The sequence below is a fragment of the Schistocerca cancellata genome, chromosome 2 (genome assembly GCF_023864275.1).
Source record: "Schistocerca cancellata isolate TAMUIC-IGC-003103 chromosome 2, iqSchCanc2.1, whole genome shotgun sequence".
NCBI classification, from domain to species: Eukaryota; Metazoa; Arthropoda; class Insecta; order Orthoptera; family Acrididae; genus Schistocerca; species Schistocerca cancellata.
The window spans coordinates 754,379,893-754,404,707 of record NC_064627.1 but is presented as its reverse complement, the minus strand read 5'-3'; positions in this window follow the sequence as shown (position 1 = coordinate 754,404,707).

Here is a 24,815-nt window from a genome sequence, read left to right as displayed (position 1 = left end):
CAGAAACCCCATTGCCCAGGAAAGTGACACTAGTGTGGCGGAGTTGTGAATTAGCATTGTTCACTGTGACACCGTTTCCTTTTAATACAGAGGGGTCCAAAAAATGTATCCACTGTTTAGAAGTCCATAACTGGCAAACTAATTGATGGAGTTGTCTCATCTTTGGCAGTGTAATAGTCTGTAGTTCCGGCAATCGCCACACAAGCGTTCTATTGCGTTGCTTTGTTTTGTCAGATGACAGTCGCCAGATAGCCGATATTTTGTTCTTAGTTGCACCTAGTTAATCATGGCTGGCGCAAGGCTTACATTCGATGAAAGGAAGTCTGTTCTGAAGTCGTATTGTAAGTACAAAAACATGAATGAGGTTCAACAGCAATGGCGAAATGAGTATCAAACAGAGCCACCGACACGTTTAACGATTCGTCGCATTCGAGACAAATTAGAAGCCGAAGGCTGTGTTAAAGATGTACACAAACAACGATCTGGACGACCTGTAATAGTAACAAGTCCAGCTAACTCCCGTGGTGTGTTACAACAATTCACTCACTGACCACAGAAGTCTGTGAGACAGTGTGCCCGTGAAACTAGAGTGAGTCGCTCAAGTGTTTGGCGAATTTTGAAGGCAGCAAAGAGGAAGTGCTACACGCAATGAACGAGGACGACCCTGGTCATAGAATAGAGTACTGAGAGTGGTTTACTAACATGATGCGCAATGATGAAGAGTTTGCAGAGATGATTGTGTGGTCTGATGAGGCAAAGTTCAAACTCAATGGTACAGTAAATCGTCACAATTGCATCTACTGGGCAGCCGAAAATCCGAACGTCCGTGTAGACAAAGCAGTGAATTTGCCAGGAGTAAATGTGTGGTGTGGGTTGTCTTACTTGCGCTTGATTGGGCCATTCTTCTTTGACGGCACAGTTACCGGTGAGGTGTACCTTCAGAAGCTTCAGACATCCATTTTACCTGCCATCCGAGAATTGTATGGAGGTGGGAGATGGAACAGTTTACTTTCAACAAGAAGGTGCCCCAGCCCACTTCCAAAATGGTGTTAGGGCGTATCTCGACGAAAATCTACCAGGAAGATGGATAGGCCGTAGAGGTGCTGTGGAGTATCCACCACATTCCCCATACCTAGCTCCTCTGGACTTTTACCTGTGGGGAACACTAAAGGACGTCGTTTATCGACAAAAGCCACGCACATTGGATGAACTTCGAGAATCCATCGTACATTCATGTGCAAATATCCAGCTGAACACATTGCAGTCAGTAGTTCGTGCTGCAGTTCTGCGTCATCGTTTGTGTGTAGATGTTAATGGTGACCATTTCGAACACCTACAGTGATATCTTTAAGTTGGACTTTAAGCTACACTTTCACCAAAAATAGTTTGCAAGTTATGGACTTTTAAACAGTGGATACATTTTTTTGGACCCCTCTGTAGTTGGAACACTGTTTTTAGATGGAGTTCATGTTCCTCGAGGGAGGAAGAAAAAATTAACAAGTCGTCTAGGTACGCAAATGCAAAGTCCAGTTTTCCAACCAACGAGTCGATGAACTGTTACCGAGCCTGTCCAGCATTTTTAAGCCCGAATGGCATAAGCAAATACTCACACAACCAGAACGAGACGATGAATGCGGTTTTTTCAACGTCTTCCAGTGCCATTGGCAATTGGTGGTACGCTTTGTGACAGTCGATTACGCTGAAAGTTTGTGCCCCGTGTAGTTGGGAAGCAAAGTCTTGAATATTTAGGACGGGATAATTATCTAGAATTGTTCTGGTGTTAAGCACTCACTAGTCACTGCAGAGGCGGAAAGTGTCATCTTTCTTGGGCACCAAATCAGTGGCTGATGACCAACTACTAGAAGAATCTATCTAAAAGAGTTTGCAGAATTATATCTAAAAGTTCCTGAATAATAGCTTTGCCGTGTTTAAGTTTTTCTGGATTTAAACGGACATACCGGTGGACCTACTGTGGTATTGATTCTATGGACAGTACCATTGTTGATCGCGAACACCGATGGGGATGATGGACCCGCACCCAATGCAGTATGACTAACCTGTAATGCACATGCTTGTGCATCCCAGGCCGGCGGGTCAGCAGCAGTGGCGGTGATCCACTAGTAGTCCTTTTCGTGGAGCTTGGTGGGGTACTTGTTAGTGTCCCGGGCATAGCTTCTGTCTGGCAGTAAAAACGTCACGCGGCGGCTGGTGTGAGGAAGCTGTGCAGGGGTTGGGGGCATGGCTGTGTGTGACAGCTGGGCGACCTGCTTAAGAGCATCTGTGAGCTTTGCTTGCGTAAGCGGAGAGCTTCATTGCTGTCCCGAAGTTCGTCATTGCGTGATCTAAGAGAGAGCGTTGCAACGGCAGTTTCAGCTAGCTCACACAACAGAGTGACACTCTCAGATGAGAGGGAAGAGATATCTGAACCGGTGGTATGGTCTATCGAGTTAAAGGTTAGTGTACCTCGTTGTAGGTTGGGTGACAGTGTGTGGGCTAAGAGAAAATCTACCCCGAGCACGGGTTTATCCACATCTGCGATAACGAAAGTCCACTGCAAGGGGGTATTAATGTCCTGCAGTTTAAGGCTTAAATTAGTTATTCCATGAGATTGGATCAGGTAATTATTGGCGGCTCGAAGCAGGGGGGCAAGGCTGATGCTCGAATTTAATGCCTGCGGACAAAGGTATCACACTAACCTCCGCCCTCCTATCTACTAGAAATGAAAGGCAAGGCACTGTGTCTTTCATGTACAAGCATCCTAGCACATGAGATGAAGAAGTATTAAGTGATAGGCATCTGTACGGTGAAATGCGGCCTGTAGCGCCTGAATTAGGTCGCGTTATTAGTTTGGGAACACGCTTCGAGAACGACATTTCTTAGCCACGTAACCAGAGCGGGAATGGAAATAACACCAAGTGGGATGGCGCATGGCATCGTTCGTCGCGCTGCCTGAGGCCAAAGTGGCAGTGGAGGGGGTCTTGTTTTTAGATTCATTGGACGACGGTGTTGCAGTAGTGCTGGTGGGAGAGGGGTTACGGTGGCAGCTGCCAGGCGGCATTGGGTCTGCGCGCATGCATGGAGTGAGTTGTGCATGAGTTGTGCCCACTCTGTACCACATGATGGGAACTGCTGTGCAAACTGCTGTGCAGGTGTGCCAACCCCTGAGGCCTGAGGGCCCCTTAAGGTGGGGGTATACGGGGGGGGGGGGGGGGGGGCAGGGCAGAATGTTGTAAAACTGGTCTGTGATCTTCAGTTTAGCATCTAGTGGGGCTAAAGTTACATGCAGAAGGTGAACTTGAGCTTCCAGAGGAAGTATGAGCAACCAGATGGTCCAAAGTGTAATGTCTCGCATGTGATGTGGGTCAGTCTTGGCGCAGAGATGACGTCAGAGCTGCAACGGCGATGTGGAACCCAGCAACTCGTGACTGATAAGGCGGACAGCTTCCTGTGTCGTGCATAGTCGGTCGAGGATGGTGCATCAGGCGAACTCATATTTGTCCATAGTGTGGGGGGGGGGGGGGGCAAGCCACAATGTCACAGATCAGGTCCAGTTCATCATGAAGCTGACATAGTAAGTAAAGGAACTTCGAGTTGTCGTCAGAGGCGCCGTGTAGCTGCAGGACGTGGTCGACCAAGGCAAACCATGTGCGTGGGTGGTCCTTGCGAAGGGGTGGTAGCTTAGGCCAACGAATGGGGAAGTCTGGATGTAACTGTTTGTCAGAAATTGCCACTCCCTGTCCATAGCTCTGCAGCTTAATTGGCTCGGGTGCAGTAACGATGCACCAGCTTTTGACACTGTCACTGGCATGTGGCATTGTAGGCACGACTGGCTCGACCTTCGTCGAGAAATCAACGAGTCAGCCATTCGACAGAGTAACACCAACAGGCGTACAATGTGCCGACATGGTAGAGTCGACCGTAGTCGACCAATGTGCAGAGAATGACAGAGTACAGTTTCCGGTCCCCTCCCCTACAGGTGCATTAAAATTGTTAAAATCACCTAATGTTTGTGGAGCAGACGCGGCAGGAACGGCGTGTACCGCCGGAAACATTCGTAAAGTTGTCGCTGTTAGTGTGGGAGGGGGAGGGGGGGTTAGGGGGGGGGGGGCTGGTGAAAAATTCAGAGTTCCGAGATAAACATAAAACTTCCTGTCTTGAGCGTCCGGCTCGATTTGAACTGCCACTGATTCGGGTGGAAAGTTCACACTGGCACTTGGGAAATCCATAAACATAGTTGCTGGGGCTTGAGCACTCAGAACTCGTGGAACGTTCATATTCGGCGTAAAACGTTCGCATTCGAAGTTGTGTGCGCGAAAAACGTTCTGTTGGTACAGAACACTGCTACGCGACTGCTGCTGACTCATGTATGGTAACGAAAAGTTATTGTTCGTACCTAATGCCGGCACTTGTGGCAGTGGGGATGCAGAAGCACTGTCCTGTCGAGTGCAGCTAGTCGGTGTGTTCGGGAACTGCGTCGAACTATTGTGAAAACAAGGTGGGTAATTGGAAAACCATGCCAAAGCGTCTGTTGGAAAACCTAGTTGGCATGTATGCAGTGCAGAGGGCGGCAAGCGATCCATTGTGTAGAGCTCGACGGTGCGAGAGTTCGTTGTAGCACTCGCTAACAAAATTCAGGGTCATCAGTATGGGTTTAGTGTTGTAGGATCGGTGGATCCAATGATGTACACTATACCACATGTAATAAGCACTATTTTATTACTCCAAAGCACACATATACAGTTATGTACATTCTTTTTTGTCGGTGCAGGTATGTACTGTTTCGCGCGGCGGCAAACTGGTCACAGAGAGCTTGCAAAAACAAAGATATTACAAACGCTTTGGTCGATAGTCGCCACAAACCCAACAATTTGTTCATATCTTATAAGTATGGACTGCCTGCAGGTCCAAATGGCACCCAAACAGTTTGATTTTTGGAACTTACGAAGCCACTGTATAGTTGCAAATAAAGTAAATTATAGCCTACTTTAAAGACTTATTACTTTCTTTTAGATGTTTTTTAGAAAAAAATCCTGCATTTTCTTTAAAATTCAACTGAGATAATTCTGAAAGATTGATAAAAAATAATGCTATTACTGTACTTAAGCTAATCTAAAAAATAAACATTTTAAGCTGCATGCTAAATGCACAGCTATGACATGGAATACGATTTCATTATGTATGACCCTGACAACATGATGTGTGTATTATTCTAAATTGTATGTCCCATGGACCATGACAACATTGTATTTTAACAGGAACATAATATTATCATTCCACATTTGAGGTTTCTGGTAATTAAAGGTTTTGACATTGCAGTTATTAGCACATTATGGTTAATATATGTGATGAAAGTGCATGATCCACAGATAAGATCCGTGTATGAGTAAGGAAATATTACTGAGTAATTAGTGAAAGGTAATTTGTTGTTTCACATTAGCTCACTTAATTCAACAGATGGTAAAATTTAATGCCATAGTGACAGTACATTCAGATTCTAGTACTGGCATCTTCTAAGTTCTTAAATGATAGCCCAGTGCATTTAAAAAGGAAATAACAAGTTTCTTAAGACAGTGTAGCCTTTTATTTAAAAAATTACTAACTACATATCCATTGTGTTTTAGTGAATGTTCACAAAGCATAAACCTGAAATTTCATGTAGAGTAACTTTAATATTTCGCATTATTTAACTAATGTGAGATGCAAGAGAGAAAATATTGGCTTTTACTAGCTTTTTAGGGCATCATAAATAGCATTCAACACATGACATGAGAATTCTGAAATTGTGTTGTTGAGAAGATGTATAAACTCTGGAAAGATGACAAGTAATCCTCAAATGTCAAATATAAAGTTTCACTTGTAGTTTCACTGTTTCTGGTGTCTCCACTATGAGTATGGAATTTTTTTTACTAGAACTCGAGTCATTGCTCTACAATCACTTTCAATTGGTTTGTGTTATTCAAAAGTAATTCCTGAATTGGTATTTGTTGATAAGTGCCACATCCATAATTAGTTTGTTTGATGCCACCATGTTATTTCTGTGTAAAAGCCACTTATAAATCCACCATTTAAGCTTTTTCTTCTTCGTATTGGATTACTGACTCAGTTCTAATGCCATTATCTGAATGACAATACCAATGTCAAAACAACTCTCAGTTTGACTGACAGCAATCAAAGGGGCTCAGATGTATCATGCATTTATTCATAAGAGCAAAGCCAAAAGTAAAGCAAATATTGTTTCTGTTTTTAAGGATTATGACAATCATAAAATTCAAGTGGATCCATATGCAGATAACATGCTTTTCAGGACAAAAAATGGTGGATGGTTCATCTATTATCACGAGTTGAAAGCTGAGAAGCAATATATGTATTTATGTATTCTTGTCGAAGAGCTCCTTTTTTTCACAACCAAAAAGATCAGAAAAACGGACTGTATCAAGAAAACTTCATGCTTTATAAATCAAATACAATGAGTGCCAGTGGAAGAACATGTAGACTGAAAGACGACGAGCTGTGAAAAGCCTTAAGGATTATATTGGAAAAGAACATGTTGTTACATCAATAATCTGTCATTATTACTTGAGAGAACTAAGTTACGCCAATTAAATGAAGACTGCAATATAATCTTAGACCCCAATATGATGTCTGTTGAATCACCATAATGTTTTTCACGTTGAAGGTAAGTAAAACGTTGCTCACTGAAACACATTCAATTACCTCACTCTCAGACAGTAACACCTACACAACTATTTCATTAATAATATTTGTAAAAAAAAAAAAACACACATCACGCAGCAGCACTCCAAAAGGGGATGAACAAGTATAGTGTAGGCAGTATCTTTAGTAGATCTGTTGCCTCTTCTAAGTGTTCTGCCAAACAAACGCAGTCTTTGGTTCGCCTTCGCCACAACATTTTCTATGCGTTCTTCCCAATTTAAGTTGTTCATAATTGTACATCTACATCTACATCATACTCCGCAAGCCACCTAATGATGTGTGGCGGAGGGTACTTTAGATACCACTATCTGACCCCTCAAATTCTGTTCCACTCGCCAATAGTGTGTGGGAAGAAGGACTGTCCGTAAGCCTACCGCATTGGCTCTAATTTCTGGAATTTTCTCCTCATGGTCAATGCGGGAGATATATGTGGGGGGAAGTAACATATTGTCCGATTCCTCTTCAAAAGTGCTGTCCCGAAATTTCAATAATAACTCTCTCCGTGACGCATAACGCCTCTCTTGTAAGTAGAGTTTGTCTAGCATCTCCGTAACGCTCTCTCGCCAGCTAAACGATCCCGTGACGAAACGCGCCGCTCTTCGTTGGATCTTCTCTATCTCCTCTATCAGTCCTACCTGATAGGGATCCCATATAGATGAACAATACTCAAGAATAGGGCGAACAAGCGGCTTATAAGCCACTTATTTCGTGGATGAGTTACATTTCCTTAAGATTCTTCCGACACATTCTACTAGATCAGTTATATACATTGTAAACTGATCTAGTAGAATGTGTCGGATGTTCTTTAAGGGTATTCGCAGATGATGCAGTCGTCTATACTAAGTAGCAACGCCAGAAGACAGTAAGCATTTGCAGAACGACCTGCAGAGAATTGATGAATGGTGCAGGCTCTGGTAGTTGACCCTGAAAGTAAATAAATGTAACATATTGCGCATACATAGCAAAAGAAATCTACTACTGTACAGTTACACTGTTGATGAGAAACAGCTGGAGACAGCGTCTGGCGTAAAATATCTAGACGTAACTATCCAGAACGACCTTACGTGGAATGACCATATAAAACAGATAGTGGGAAAAGCAGACACCAGCCTCAGATTTATCGGAAGAATCTTAAGGAAATGTAGCTCATCCACGAAATAAATGGCTTATAAGTCGCTTGTTCGCCCTATTCTTGAGTATTGTTCATCTATATGGGATCCCTATCAGGTAGGACTGACACACTTCCGCGTGGTACTCCAGATATTACCTTTACATCTGTCGATTTTGTTCCACGTGTGCAAGAAAGTCTTGAATCCAATCGAGAGTCTGCTCCTATACTCCGTAAACTCGTATTTTTTTCATTAAACGGCAGTGCGGGACGGTGTCAAATGCTTTACTGAAATCAAGGAACACGGCATGAACCTGAGTGCCGGTGTCCAATACGCTGTGGATTTCATGGAGGGACAGAGCGAGCTGAGTTTTCCAGGATCTCTGCTTGCGGAATCCATATTGATTTTTGTAGAGGAGATGTTCATTTTCCAAAAACGTCATCATTCTTGAGCATAAAACATGTTAGTGCAAATGGCTCTGAGCACTATGAGACTTAACTTCTGAGGTCATCAGTCCCGCAGAACTTAGAACTACTTAAACCTAACTAACCTAAGGACATCACACACATCCATGCCCGAGGCAGGATTCGAACCTGCGACCGTAGCGGTCGCGCGGTTCCAGACGGTAGCGCCTAGAACCGCTCGGCCACCTCGGCCGGCATAAAACATGTTCCAAATTATACAACAGATTGCTGCCAACGATATAGGTCTATAATTGAGTGGATCTGTCTTACGACATTTCTCAAAAACGCGAATGACCTGCGCTTTTTCCAGTCGTTAGGTACCTTTCGTAGCTCAAGCGATTTACGATAAATTACTGCTAGAAGGCGAACAAGTTCTTTTGCATGATGTTTATAGAATCTTATAAGTATCTCATCTGGTCCTGATGCCTTTCCACCAATAGGCGATTGTAGCTGCTTTTCAATTGCGCTATTGGTTATCTCAGTATCTGCCAGTTCGACGTTCGCACGACGATTGAAAGGAGGGACAGTGTTACGATTTTCCGCGGTGAAACAACTTCGGTAGACCGAATTCAGCATTTCGGCCTTCTCTCTGTTATCTTCCGTTTCGGTGCCGGTGTGGTCGCTGAGACAAAGAATAGGTGATTTTGACCCACTTACTGCTTTTACATACGACCAAAATCTCTTAGGTTTTTACTCAGGTCGGTTGACAACGTCTTACTTTCAAAATCATTGAATGCTTCTCTCATTGCTCTCCTTACGCTCACTTTCGCTTCGTCCGCTTTTGTTAGTCAGCTAGGTTTTACTTCTCTTGAATCTGATATGAAATGGTCTTTGTTTACGCATCTCTCCTCTAACATAGCTATTAAACCATGGTGGATCTTTCCCATTCTTTAAAACCTTACTCGGAACATACTTGTCTAGGGCATATTGGACGATGCCTCTGAATTTTTTCCATTTGTTCTTCACATCTTCGTTCTCATCACCGGTTATTTCATGCGGACTGCTGAGGTATTCTGAAATTTGTATCCTTCACCCTTGCTTAGCAAATATATCTTCCTACCTTTCTTAATATTCCTTGTAGGATTCGTCGTCATAGATGCTGTCACAGCCTTATGATCACTCATACCTTCCTCTACGTTAGCTGATTCGATAAGCTCATCTCTGTTTGTTGCCAAGAGGTCTAAGACGTTACCATCACGAGTTGGTTCTCTAACTATCTGCTCAAGGTAATTTTCGGACAAGACATCCAGAACAATGCCACACGAATCCCTGTCTCTGGCACCAGTTTTTATGGCATACTACTCCTAATCTCTACCTGGTAAGTTGAGGTCACCCCCTATTACAATGGGGTGTAATGATATTCTGCAAGTTCTGTCTGAATCACTAAAACCACAGATCCTGACCCAGGTGGTCTAGAGAAGCATCCGATCACCATTTTTGACCGTTCTTTGATACTCTATTTCACCCAGATTAATTCACATTCGGAACCCGTGATAACCTCGCTAGATTTTATCGAATTTTTTACTGCAATAAACACGCTGCCACCACTGGCGACTAACCTATTCACGATAACTATTCCAGTCTGAACTTAGGATTTCGTTGTCATTGACGTCTGGCCGCAACCAGCTTTCTGTTCCCAATACTATCTGTGCATTATAACCTTCAATGAGCGATACTAATTCTGGGCCCTTTCCTTGGATGCACCTGCAATTTACTAAAATCATAATCTTTAATATCTTTGATTTGCGAGGACCAAGATTCTCTGAGGTCGCTGTGGCTGATTTAACAGGCAAATCGTATTTGCTCCCAAGGGAGGTTCCTAACTTAAAAAAGCTCCATGTGCACGCCACATATACTCCACTACCGTAGTAGCCGCTTCCTGAGTGTAGTGCACGCCTGACTTGTTAAGGGGAACCCTACAATTCTGCACCCGATAGCAGAGGTCGAGAAATTCGCATCTGATACCGCCGCAGAGCCGTCTGAGCCTCTGGTTTAGACCTTCCACTCTGCTCCAAACCAAAAGACCGGGATCAACCCTGGGTACTATGTTACAAATAGACAGCTTAGCCTGCACCCCACGTGCATTGCTTGTTGCCTCCACCAAATCAGCCAGCCGCCAAAAGGCTCGGAGGATGGCCTCAGAACCCAAGTGGCAGGCGTCATTCGTGCTGACAAGTGCCACTACACGCAGCCAGTTGCATCCAGTGCACTCGATAGCCGCCGGCAGGGCCTCCTCCACATCACGGATCAGACTTCCCAGCAGACATACCGAATGCATATTGGAATTCTTTCCCGCATTGCCTGCTATCTCCCTGAGGGGCTCCATCAGCCACGTATCATTGGACCTCCCAATGACAAGCATACCATCCCTTTGTATTTGTCTGGACTGGGCAGGAAAATCGACGGCTGGCCCAACAGGAGAGGCATCCCATCCTGGCTCAGAGTTTTCATCTACACTGGGTAGCAGCTCGTACCTGTTGCTAAGACGTTGAGAGCTAACCGCACAGCCTACACCCTCTTTCGCCTTCAGCCCAGTGACAGACGAACCCACCACTGTCTGGACTGAGGACGGATGGGTTGGATGTTGCGTATCAGAAGCCACAGCGACGTCCGGGTTACCAGGGGGCTCCAGTGGCAACAAGGGTGTAGCAGGTCTCGTCACTGGCGCACTGACGACACCGCAACTTTGAGAGCAATTGCTAGAAGCTAGAATGAGATTTTCACTCTGCAGCGGAGTGTGCGCTGATATGAAACTTCCTGGCAAGTTAAAACTGTGTGCCGGATCGAGACTCGAACTCGGGACTTTTGCCTTTCGCGGGCCAGTGCTCTACCACTACTAACGCCCCGTCCTCACAGCTTTACTTCTGCCAGTACCTCGTCTCCTAACTTCCAAACTTTACAGAAGCTCTCCTGCGAACCATGTAGAACTAGCAGTCCTGAAAGAAAGGATATTGCGGAGACATGGCTTAGTCACAGCCTTGGGGGATGTTTCCAGAATGAGATTTTCACTCTGCAGCGGAGTGTGCGCTGATATAAAACTTCCTGGCAAGTTAAAACTGTGTGCCGGATCGAGATTCGAACTCGGGACTTTTGCCTTTCGCGGGCCAGTGCTCTACATCTGAGCTTCCCCAGCACGTCCCGAGTTCGAGTCTTGGCCCGGCACTCAGTCTTAATCTGCCAGGAAGTTTTGTATCAGCGCACACTCCGCTGCAGAGTGAAAATCTCATTCTGGAAACATCCCCCAAGGTTGTGGCTAAGCCATGTCTCCGCAATATCCTTTCTTTCAGGAGTGCTAGTTCTGCATGGTTCGCAGGAGAGCTTCTGTTAAGTTTGGAAGGTAGGAGACGAGGTACTGGCAGAAGTAAAGCTGTGAGGACGGGGCGTTAGTCGTGCTTGGGTAGCTCAGATGGTAGAGCACTTGCCTGCAAAAGGCAAAGGTCCCGAGTTCGAGTCTCAGTCCGGCACACAGTTTTAATCTGCCAGGAAGTTTCAATTGCTAAAAGCTTTTCGACGGTAGCCAATGCAGCTCATAGCTGTGTTCGGACAGCAGCCAAGTCTCCTTGTGCCCGCTCTCACCAAGTGCAGTATCTAGCGATATCGTACTGTGTATAGAATAGATATAAGGTCTCAAATGGCGCTACTGAGTTTGAAATTTATACAAAATACATCAAAGGAGAATAAAGTAGCACTACAAGTTGCTGTGCAGATTTCTCACTGTACTCTGGGATCGCAAGCTATTAAACAGAAATAAATGTTTCTACTGATGTTGATGCATTTACAGATACCTGTTATTAGAAGTCCTGTTTACCGAAAAGTTACTGCACGAGATAAATATTCAAACTAGAATGCACTGATGTAAACCGTATGCTGTCTGCTAACACAACATTAAAACTTGGTGGCGTAACGAAGTTTCTGGCAGCGGGAAAATTTACACTAGGAAGCCGCCCTTCACAAGGATATTCACAAGACTTACGCATAAACAAAAACTATGATTAATTTTCTAACCACTACTCTCCACAGTAAAATACACATGTATAGCTCACTTCTTTGCAAAAGCACGTGAAAAAAAAGAAAGATTAAATTAATTTACTGTTTATCAGGCAAGAGCTGCTGCTGCTTCTGCTGCGAGGCCTCTCGGCTCGGCTGCTGCCGCTACGCTATAGTTCCTAGGTATTTAGCTGAATTTGCAGCCTTTAAATTTGAGTGATTTACTAAGTAACCAAAGTTTAGCGGGTGCGGGCAACATCTTCTGAGGTGATTCGGCGACTGGCTCCTAGGCGCTGGTGGTCCCACTTATATAGAGCGCTTAGAAGGCGCCACCACTCGTCACGTGCTTTCGACTTTAAAACTATCTCTGGCTAGTGCCATCTCTCTCGATTACAGGTAATCGGTTGTCACTGCGTTTGTACAAAGTCGAACGCCATATCTTGTCTAGTTTTAATCCTTCTTCTTTTCTATTAAAATTATTTCCGTGCTTGTAGATCTCTATAGCTTCTCTATACATGCGAGTGTAATAATGTGAGGTCCTAGCTATCACGTTTGTCTCACTAAATTTTATTTCGTGATCACCGTCTTTGAAAACGTGTTCCGCTACAGCTGATTTCTCAATCTGTCGCAATCTACAGTTCCTTTTGTGTTCCGTTAGGCGGGTATTAACACTCCTTTTAGTTGTTCCAATATAAACCATGCCACAGCTACACGGAATTTTATACACACCTGGGGTAGCTAAAGGGTGTCTTGCGTCTTTCACCGATCATAAACTTTCACTAATTTTCTTGGTAGGTCAAAAGATTGTCTCCACTTGAAACTTGGCCAAACCTTTACCAATACGGTCCGTGATGTTATGAATAAATGGAAGAAAAACATTTCCAGCCGACTGTTGTTGTTGTCGCGTACTTTCGGACACTTTCCTTCTAGGGTGGAGTGCTCGATCTATTTCCTTGCCAGTGTACCCATTTCTCCTGAAAGCTGTTCGCAAATGGCTTAATTCATCTTGCAAGTAAATTGGCTCACAGATGTTATTAGCTCTGTCCACTGAAGTTTTTATGACTCCTCTCTTCTGCCTAGAATGGTGATTCGAATTCTTATGTAGGTAACGATCGGTGTGTGTGTCTTTCCTATATACCTCGTGCCCTAAAGTCCCGTCTGCCCGTTTGATAACCAATACATCCAAAAAATTTAGTTGTCCATTACTCTCTTTCTCCATGGTGAATTGTATCCTTGGATTGAAACTGTTTATGTGCACCAAAAACTCACTCAGTTCCTCTTCAGCCTGATTCCATATCACATAGGTGTCATCCACGTATCGATACCAGTTCAAAGGGCTTTTTTGGGCCGACTGCAGCACCTGTTGTTCGAAAAATTCCATAAATAGATTAGCAATAGCAGGGCTTAGAGGCTTACCCACGGAAACCCCATCAATTTGTTCATAAAACTCGTTGTTATATTGAAAATAAGTCGAGGATAGACAGTGCCGAAACAAAGCTATTATATCAGTAGGAAACATATCAGCTATGTAAGAAAGAGCTTCGTTAACAGGGGCATGGAGAACAGGGATACTACATCGAAACTGACAAGGATGTCACTTGGACTAACTGTGATCTCCCTCAGTTTTTCGATAAAATGCATGGAATTTTTAATATGAGTGTCAGTTTTACGTATATACGGTTGCAACAAAGAAGCAAGATATCTAGCCAGCTCTTGAGTAGGAGCCCCAATGGCACTTACTAACGGTCTCAATGGGACATTGGGCTTGTGTATCTTACGTAACCCATACAGTCTAGGAGGGTAAGCTTCAGTTTTGCAAAGGTATCTTTTATCTTCTGTAGGAATGGAAGCGCTTTTTATTAATCGCTGGGTAGCACTTAACACTTTCGTTGTAGGGTACTTTTTCAGTTTTTTTATGGGTGGTAGGATCCAAGAGGTCACTGATCTTTCTATGATGATCCTCACTCTTCAGCACGACAGTAGCAATACCCTTATCAGCAGTAAGTACAATAATATTCCTGTCCGCATTAATCTCCCGTAACACCTTCCTTTCTCCTAGGGATAAATTACTGCTGGGTGGCTTGGCTTTACGTAATATCCTGGCAGTTTCCATCCTGATTTCATCGACAGAATGCGGTGATAACAGACGAATTCCTGCTTCTATATTGTCCGGCGGCTATCGAGTGCACTGGATGCAACTGGCTGCGTGTAGTGGCACTTGTCAGCACGAATGACGCCTGCCACTTGGGTTCTGAGGCCATCCTCCGAGCCTTTTGGCGGCTGGCTGATTTGGTGGAGGCAACAAGCAATGCACGTGGGGTGCAGGCTAAGCTGTCTATTTGTAACATAGTACCCAGGGTTGATCCCGGTCTTTTGGTTTGGAGCAGAGTGGAAGGTCTAAACCAGAGGCTCAGACGGCTCTGCGGCGGTATCAGATGCGAATTTCTCGACCTCTGCTATCGGGTGCAGAATTGTAGGGTTCCCCTTAACAAGTCAGGCGTGCACTACACTCAGGAAGCGGCTACTACGGTAGTGGAGTATATGTGGCGTGCACATGGAGCTTTTTTAAGTTAGGAACCTCCCTTGGGAGCAAATACGATTTGCCTGTTAAATCAGCCACAGCGACCTCAGAGAATCTTGGTCCTCGCAAATCAAAGATATTAAAGATTATGATTTTAGTAAATTGCAGGTGCATCCAAGGAAAGGGCCCAGAATTAGTATCGCTCATTGAAGGTTATAATGCACAGATAGTATTGGGAACAGAAAGCTGGTTGCGGCCAGACGTCAATGACAACGAAATCCTAAGTTCAGACTGGAATAGTTATCGTGAATAGGTTAGTCGCCAGTGGTGGCAGCGTGTTTATTGCAGTAAAAAATTCGATAAAATCTAGCGAGGTTATCACGGGTTCCGAATGTGAATTAATCTGGGTGAAATAGAGTATCAAAGAACGGTCAAAAATGGTGATCGGATGCTTCTCTAGACCACCTGGGTCAGGATCTGTGGTTTTAGTGATTCAGACAGAACTTGCAGAATATCATTACACCCCATTGTAATAGGGGGTGACCTCAACTTACCAGGTAGAGATTAGGAGTAGTATGCCATAAAAACTGGTGCCAGAGACAGGGATTCGTGTGGCATTGTTCTGGATGTCTTGTCCGAAAATTACCTTGAGCAGATAGTTAGAGAACCAACTCGTGATGGTAACGTCTTAGACCTCTTGGCAACAAACAGAGATGAGCTTATCGAATCAGCTAACGTAGAGGAAGGTATGAGTGATCATAAGGCTGTGACAGCATCTATGACGACGAATCCTACAAGGAATATTAAGAAAGGTAGGAAGATATATTTGCTAAGCAAGGGTGAAGGATACAAATTTCAGAATACCTCAGCAGTCCGCATGAAATAACCGGTGATGAGAACGAAGATGTGAAGAACAAATGGAAAAAATTCAGAGGCATCGTCCAATATGCCCTAGACAAGTATGTTCCGAGTAAGGTTTTAAAGAATGGGAAAGATCCACCATGGTTTAATAGCTATGTTAGAGGAGAGATGCGTAAACAAAGACCATTTCATATCAGATTCAAGAGAAGTAAAACCTAGCTGACTAACAAAAGCGGACGAAGCGAAAGTGAGCGTAAGGAGAGCAATGAGAGAAGCATTCAATGATTTTGAAAGTAAGACGTTGTCAACCGACCTGAGTAAAAACCTAAGAGATTTTGGTCGTATGTAAAAGCAGTAAGTGGGTCAAAATCACCTATTCTTTGTCTCAGCGACCACACCGGCACCGAAACGGAAGATAACAGAGAGAAGGCCGAAATGCTGAATTCGGTCTACCGAAGTTGTTTCACCGCGGAAAATCGTAACACTGTCCCTCCTTTCAATCGTCGTGCGAACGTCGAACTGGCAGATACTGAGATAACCAATAGCGCAATTGAAAAGCAGCTACAATCGCCTATTGGTGGAAAGGCATCAGGACCAGATGAGATACTTATAAGATTCTATAAACATCATGCAAAAGAACTTGTTCGCCTTCTAGCAGTAATTTATCGTAAATCGCTTGAGCTACGAAAGGTACCTAACGACTGGAAAAAGCGCAGGTCATTCGCGTTTTTGAGAAATGTCGTAAGACAGATCCACTCAATTATAGACCTATATCGTTGGCAGCAATCTGTTGTATAATTTGGAACATGTTTTATGCCGGCCGAGGTGGCCGAGCGGTTCTAGGCGCTACCGTCTGGAACCGCGCGACCGCTACGGTCGCAGGTTCGAATCCTGCCTCGGGCATGGATGTGTGTGATGTCCTTAGGTTAGTTAGGTTTAAGTAGTTCTAAGTTCTGCGGGACTGATGACCTCAGAAGTTAAGTCTCATAGTGCTCAGAGCCATTTGCACTAACATGTTTTATGCTCAAGAATGATGACGTTTTTGGAAAATGAACATCTCCTCTACAAAAATCAATATGGATTCCGCAAGCAGAGATCCTGGAAAACTCAGCTCGCTCTGTCCCTCCATGAAATCCACAGCGTATTGGACACCGGCACTCAGGTTCATGCCGTGTTCCTTGATTTCAGTAAAGCATTTGACACCGTCCCGCACTGCCGTTTAATGAAAAAAATACGAGTTTACGGAGTATAGGAGCAGACTCTCGATTGGATTCAAGACTTTCTTGCACACGTGGAACAAAATCGACAGATGTAAAGGTAATATCTGGAGTACCACGCGGAAGTGTGTCAGTCCTACCTGATAGGGATCCCATATAGATGAACAATACTCAAGAATAGGGCGAACAAGCGACTTATAAGCCATTTATTTCGTGGATGAGCTACATTTCCTTAAGATTCTTCCGATAAATCTGAGGCTGGTGTCTGCTTTTCCCACTATCTGTTTTATATGGTCATTCCACGTAAGGTCGTTCTGGATAGTTACGCCTAGATATTTTACGCCAGACGCTGTCTCCAGCTGTTGCTCATCAACAGTTTAACTGTACAGTAGTAGATTTCTTTTGCTATGTATGCGCAATATGTTTACATTTATTTACTTTCAGGGTCAACTACCAGAGCCTGCACCATTCATCAATTCTCTGCAGGTCGTTCTGCAAATGCTTACTGTCTTCTGGCGTTGCTACTTAGTATAGACGACTGCATCATCTGCGAATACCCTTAAAGAACATCCGACACATTCTACTAGATCAGTTTACAATATATATATAACTGATCTAGTAGAATGTGTCGGAAGAATCTTAAGGAAATGTAACTCATCCACGAAATAAGTGGCTTATCAGTCGCTTGTTCGCCCTATTCTTGAGTATTACTCATCTATATGGGATCCCTATCAGATAGGACTGATAGAGGAGATAGAGAAGATCCAACGAAGAGCGGCGCGTTTCGTCACGGGATCGTTTAGCTGGCGAGAGAGCGTTACGGAGATGCTAGACAAACTCTACTTACAAGAGAGGCGTTATGCGTCACGGAGAGAGTTATTATTGAAATTTCGGGACAGCACTTTTGAAGAGGAATCGGACAATATGTTACTTCCCCCCACATATATCTCCCGTATTGACCATGAGGAGAAAATTCCAGAAATTAGAGCCAATGCGGAGCTGTCCAAATAGCGCATGGCACAGCCTACAGTCCCACTCGCAAAATAATGCAATCAACATGTGCAAGCACTCCCCTGCCCCACACCCTGTCCACCGGACTGCAAAGTGACGCGGTCGTCAGCTGTCAAACTACGCACAAATGCCGGGACGCATGAGGCAGGGACATCCCTTTCATTCTTGATTTGTGAGAAATCCCTATCCAGATACGTGTTCACCTAGACACACGTGTTGATGTGATCGGGCAGGAGCGCAGCCTCGAGTCGCTGGCGAACGCAGGTGGAAGTTGCATCTAGGCTCCATTGATGAGGCGATCTAATGGGAGCGAAGACATTTACAGTGCGCACACGCTCCAAGGTGGGACGCGCGCGTGGGTTCGGTGTTACCCTCCCTCTGACTGCGGTCCGGCGAAGACGCTGCAGAAATCCGTTCCAGAATATCACAAACTGCTTTCTCCTTAGCGATCCTAACGGACTATGTGTGATGTATGGCTAACGGATCGCCGCACCTAGCTACTTACCATCGCAAGTGCATCTAGCAACATTCTCAATTATATATTGAAGCCACATTGGTATCTAAAATAATAACCAAGGCGAACTCTAGTTAATTGCGTAGTGTCCCGGAAATACTTAACGTGCCCTTTTGCAGGAGTTTTTCGTATTGTCTCAGCTTGTATGCACGGAAATTCCTGCCCTAATAGAAACTCTTTACGAAAATAACGCAGAATAACGCCGAATGCAGTCTTCCTTGCGGACCTGCCGTGGTACCCACTCCATCACGTGCTACCCTTCCTGCTCTCAACATACGCAAATGTTCTCACCGCTATGTAGAGGCTCTTATATCCCAGCACAAAGGATGTGAATGAATGGAGCATTATGATTGGCTTTTATCGAATTTACCCGTCTAATTCGACATACCGAATACAAGGCAAACGCTCTCCGAATTTGGAGGTGACTGGATACAGTCGAGTACAGTGTTATATTGCGCCTCCCGATCATAGCATTTGGGCTAGGTGTTGGCAGCTGTGCTACATTTACAGGCAATTTTAGAACACAGGACGAGATGTTATGTCGTGATCGCATGGACAGATCTGACATAAAATCGATAGAATTGCGAAAAATGATGAGGGAATAAGTATAAATTGAGAGAATGTACACCGAAATGCTGTGAAACTGAGGAAGTACTTGCGTATCTTCTGGTTCGCGTCGAACAATTTGTACATGGGAACAAGTATGCGGGAACAGGAGGAATCCGGGAAAACGTCGACATCGAAATGAAGGGAATCAGGGAGGTAATCAATTTTTTTCCGTCGAAGCAGTATTATAGTGTTTGTCTGTTGAGTACCAGTGATACACGCGAGTTGACTACTGCTTTTCAGGAAGACAGAGAAACATTTACCTCTAAATTACTTGCATCTGCGTTAAACGATAGCAGAGAGTGGACGGTGTGATCGATTGAGATAGAGCTGTAATGAGGTACGATTTAATGGTTGACTGATTCATTCTAGAGAAGGAGAAGTTTCTGAAGGTCCATTTTTTTCTAGTGTCCTGTCCGCATGTATCAGTCGCGTGACATAGCCCGAGTTCTACTCGTATACAGCCACGTGTCCTGTATGTGGTTTACAGCACTGTCTAGTTGCGATCGTTAACGATAAACCTGTCGGTCATCAGAGGACTTCCGTCTCATGTGTGACGAAACTTGATTCATTCCTCTAAACGTACGTTGATTTATGTGATGTATTCCATCCCCCCAACGTATCTTGGGTGTAAAATCGAGACTTCAGCGTATTAACTAAGTTAGCGATAGGAGCTTGTGAGGTGTTGAAATCCCCTTTTACACATTTGTCCGACAAATGTGCTGTTTACAGAGTTAGTGATGGAATTACTTGTAATTTTCTCATTTCGGACGTTGCTGCTATGTGTTTATTTGTTTCCTGGTCGGATGTATCACCCGCTACTAACGATCATTTTATATAAATCTGATGCAGGCATGGTATAATTTCTGAACGGTGTTCGGATGTGAACAGTGGACACTATACGTCTCTGGAAAGCTATGTTGTACTCGTATCAAGCAGAGCAAGTGTTTTACGGTTCGATAACATAGTTTTTCGTAGAGAAAGCGGGAAGGAGGATGTATGTCATGCGCTTGAGGTATGTTTCTCACAAAGTAATATTAACAGCGCTACATTCCATACGACTGATAGGTTGGAAAAGCAAGCGATCTAACATTATATCCCGTTTTAAGTTCAGAACGTTTTAGCCTTAGCACTGCGTGTGCTTATGTTCTCTCTTACCAATACCTTCCAGGTACCGATCCTAGACTCTAGAACAGTACTTTAGAGTTAATAGCTTGGTTGCTTTATGTAAAAACGCGTCCAACTCCATCCGTCTGGAGCTCCATCGCCTATGAAAATTATTCAATTCGCTAGCGGTGTTGCATCTTGGGTTGCTCAATGACAATGTGAGGAGAGTCTTTCAATTTCTAATTTTACTCCAAGACAGCGAGAATGTTCTGTGAGTCCCATACGCAGAGAGATGGATCGTAAATTAAATACTATGCTCTAGGTGATAGAAATATGTGGAGCGCTGTCTGGTATACTTTGATGATTTATGTGTTTGAGAATTAACACTGAATGGATGTACTGCACAGTCATCTATCCATGTTTGCACTGATACTCGCAAAGTGGGGTGGTTTAGCTATAATAGTGAAACTGGGGAACGATGCTGTAACATCACTGGCCGGTGTGGAAGTTAGTGTAAAATTGTTTGCGCTATCAGCTGTGATGCTTATTATTAGAGTACATCGATGTTATCTTTTCCATCCTATCCATGCACTGGTTACCACATAATCATTGACTGATATTGGTTGTTTGAGTTGGGGAAAACGTTTTGGTGGAAGGACAGCAGCTTGTGGGGTGGATAGCACCGAAACACTGATTGCATACATGAGTGCAATATGAGGAATCAGTTGAGAGAGAATACAGACTCATCAACTATTCCGTCAGTGTGAGAGACGACTTTAACTGTAGAGCTCGTGAATCACCTTCGGGCTGTAGTTTGGAGACCTACGCCAACGTGCCAAAACTCTTCCAGTTTGCTTATGTTTTAATTGTCAACACATGTGTGGCATTCTATGCGATCCGCCGTAAGACTATGATTTACACCATGCAGCGTCTAGTTTCCTGCGAAAGGTCGTCGATCAGTACTTCTTAATGCCAGTTTAGAACCTGACACTGGCCTCTAAGTCGCGGCAGAAATACGAAATGTTTGGCATTGTACAAAAGCGTGTTAGAAAACAGTGTTTGAACCAGTGTAAGTAGGCTGTTTATATTTTCTTATTGGCAACGTTACGTAGCGCTCTGTATGAAAATCACTGGCTGTGCTGTGTGCAGCCTGTGGCTAGTTTGCATTGTTGTCTGCCATTGTAGTGTTGGGCAGCGGCAGCTGGATGTGAACAGCGCGTAGCGTTGCGCAGTTGGAGGTGAGCCGCCAGCAGTGGTGGATGTGGGGAGAGAGATGGCGGAGTTTTGTAATTTGTCATGAACTGCTATATATATACACTCCTGGAAATGGAAAAAAGAACACATTGACACCGGTGTGTCAGACCCACCATACTTGCTCCGGACACTGCGAGAGGGCTGTACAAGCAATGATCACACGCACGGCACAGCGGACACACCAGGAACCGCGGTGTTGGCCGTCGAATGGCGCTAGCTGCGCAGCATTTGTGCACCGCCGCCGTCAGTGTCAGCCAGTTTGCCGTGGCATACGGAGCTCCATCGCAGTCTTTAACACTGGTAGCATGCCGCGACAGCGTGGACGTGAACCGTATGAGCAGTTGACGGACTTTGAGCGAGGGCGTATAGTGGGCATGCGGGAGGCCGGGTGGACGTACCGCCGAATTGCTCAACACGTGGGGCGTGAGATCTCCACAGTACATCGATGTTGTCGCCAGTGGTCGGCGGAAGGTGCACGTGCCCGTCGACCTGGGACCGGATCGCAGCGACGCACGGATGCACGCCAAGACCGTAGGATCCTACGCAGTGCCGTAGGCGACCGCACCGCCACTTCCCAGCAAATTAGGGACACTGTTGCTCCTGGGGTATCGGCGAGGACCATTCGCAACCGTCTCCATGAAGCTGGGCTACGGTCCCGCACACCGTTAGGCCATCTTCCGCTCACGCCCCAACATCGTGCAGCCCGCCTCCAGTGGTGTCGCGACAGGCGTGAATGGAGGGACGAATGGAGGCGTGTCGTCTTCAGCGATGAGAGTCGCTTCTGCCTTGGTGCCAATGATGGTCGTATGCGTGTTTGGCGCCGTGCAGGTGAGCGCCACAATCAGGACTGCATACGACCGAGGCACACAGGGCCAACACCCGGCATCATGGTGTGGGGAGCGATCTCCTACACTGGCCGTACACCACTGGTGATCGTCGAGGGGACACTGAATAGTGCACGGTACATCCAAACCGTCATCGAACCCATCGTTCTACCATTCCTAGACCGGCAAGGGAACTTGCTGTTCCAACAGGACAATGCACGTCCGCATGTATCCCGTGCCACCCAACGTGCTCTAGAAGGTGTAAGTCAACTACCCTGGCCAGCAAGATCTCCGGATCTGTCCCCCATTGAGCATGTTTGGGACTGGATGAAGCGTCGTCTCACGCAGTCTGCACGTCCAGCACGAACGCTGGTCCAACTGAGGCGCCAGGTGGAAATGGCATGGCAAGCCGTTCCACAGGACTACATCCAGCATCTCTACGATCGTCTCCATGGGAGAATAGCAGCCTGCATTGCTGCGAAAGGTGGATATACACTGTACTAGTGCCGACATTGTGCATGCTCTGTTGCCTGTGTCTATGTGCCTGTGGTTCTGTCAGTGTGATCATGTGATGTATCTGACCCCAGGAATGTGTCAATAAAGTTTCCCCTTCCTGGGACAATGAATTCACGGTGTTCTTATTTCAATTTCCAGGAGTGTATATTATGACTATTAAGGTAAATACATTGTTTGTTCTCTATTAATATCTTTCATTTGCTAACTATCCCTATCAGTAGTTAGTGCCTTCTGTAGTTTGAATCTTTTATTTAGCTGGCAATAGTGGCGCTCGCTGTATTGCAGTAGTTCGAGTAATGAAGATTTTTGTGAGGTAAGTTATTTGTGAAAGGTATAGTTTAATGTTAGTTAGGGCCATTCTTTTGTAGGGATTTTTGAAAGTCAGATTGCGTTGCGCTAAATAATATTGTGTGTCAGGTTAAGCACAGTCATGTATAACTCTTCTAAGGGGACGTTTTATACGTCGACCCTTAGCCGAGGATACCTCACTGGAATCTTCTGATTTTTTCTTGTAGTTTGTGTAATTAGTGTAGATTTTGTTTATTGCTAGCGCGTAATTGTAGAGAGAATCTCCTTTGTAGTTGCAGCCTTTCATTGTTGTACAGTAAAACAGTTGTAGCATGCATGTAGATTTGCACCAAGTATTTCGCAGCTACGCTTGCAATTAACTAGATATTATTTTCAGTGCTATGTTAATGTGTTCCCCTATTTTTGCTCTTCAAATTGTGTTTTTCTGTGTTGTCGTGTGAAATATTGTGACAATAATGGCGTGTGAAAAACGTAACACTAGGCCCCAAAGTAAACTGAGAAATGACAGTGAAGACGAAAGCAGTTTGTTAGCGCCACCGAATAATGAATTAACTAATGTTGAAAGTAGTAATTTGGTAATTGTACATAGGGAAATGGAGCGGGCTGCAAACAATGGTGTAGACAGTGAAACAATTAGTGAACAGGGAAGCACTATCGATCGATCGGTCGGCAACAGCTCCCCCCAGGAATCCGAAATGACAGAACACAATATTGCAAATACTGTAGACTTAGGTTTTGGGTCCTCACCGTTTTCTCAAATGAGTCAAGACACATTTTCTGCTTGTCAAAATGTGAATGTTGCTGGTGCAAATGCACTGCCGAAAAGCCTAGAGGAACAGATTCCAGACAGTAATGCATTGTTATTACAATTAATGCAACAAATGGGACAAAAGCTTCAAAAGTTAGACACAATGGAACAATACCAGAGACAAACACAGCAACAGTAAGACACAGTGGAACAAAATCTTAAAAAGTTAGACACAGTGGAACAAAATCTTAAAAAGTCAGACACAATGGAACAAAATCTTCAAAAGTTAGACACCACACTTGAACAAACACGTGAAGATTTAACTACTGAGTTACATAACATCGAATCGAAATGTCAAAAGGTCTGTAATGACGTAAAAACACAAATTTGTGAGCATTTCCAACCTATTTTTTCGCGTCATGAAAATGCATTACAGAATCACGAAGCAGCCATAAAAGAACTGCAAACTATTGTTCATGAAAATCATGAGACCTTGCAAGCTAAAATTGACTCAGTTGCATCTACCGATTAGGTTACGCAACTTGCAAAAACTCAGGAAAATTTAAAGGACACACTAGATACCCTGAAAATTGGTTCAGAAAGACACATGGAGGAAATAAGTACACTATCGGAGAAAGTAGCCGAACTTTCGGATCAGGTCACTAACTTATCTACAAAGGTAGATGATGATCTGAATGACACAAGACCCGTAGCCTTCACTGACACAGAAGAGTATGAACAAATAAGAAAATTCAAACAAAATCATAATCAAATTAATACGCAATACAAAAGAGAAATGCGGGAAGTACAAGATCAGTTGGCACAAGTAATACAAAAATTTCATATTTCAGAGGACACTCGCGCTCCAACATGGGAAGAGGAACTTAGAAATACGAAAAAGCCACAAAATAATAACACAGGGCATTTCGGTAATTATGAAAGAAATTGGCAAGGTACACCGAATTTTGAGATGGAACCGCCGACACGACGTAACAATGACCGATATGCTACTCGCCGACACAATGATTTTGACTATAAGCTGTTCATTACTAC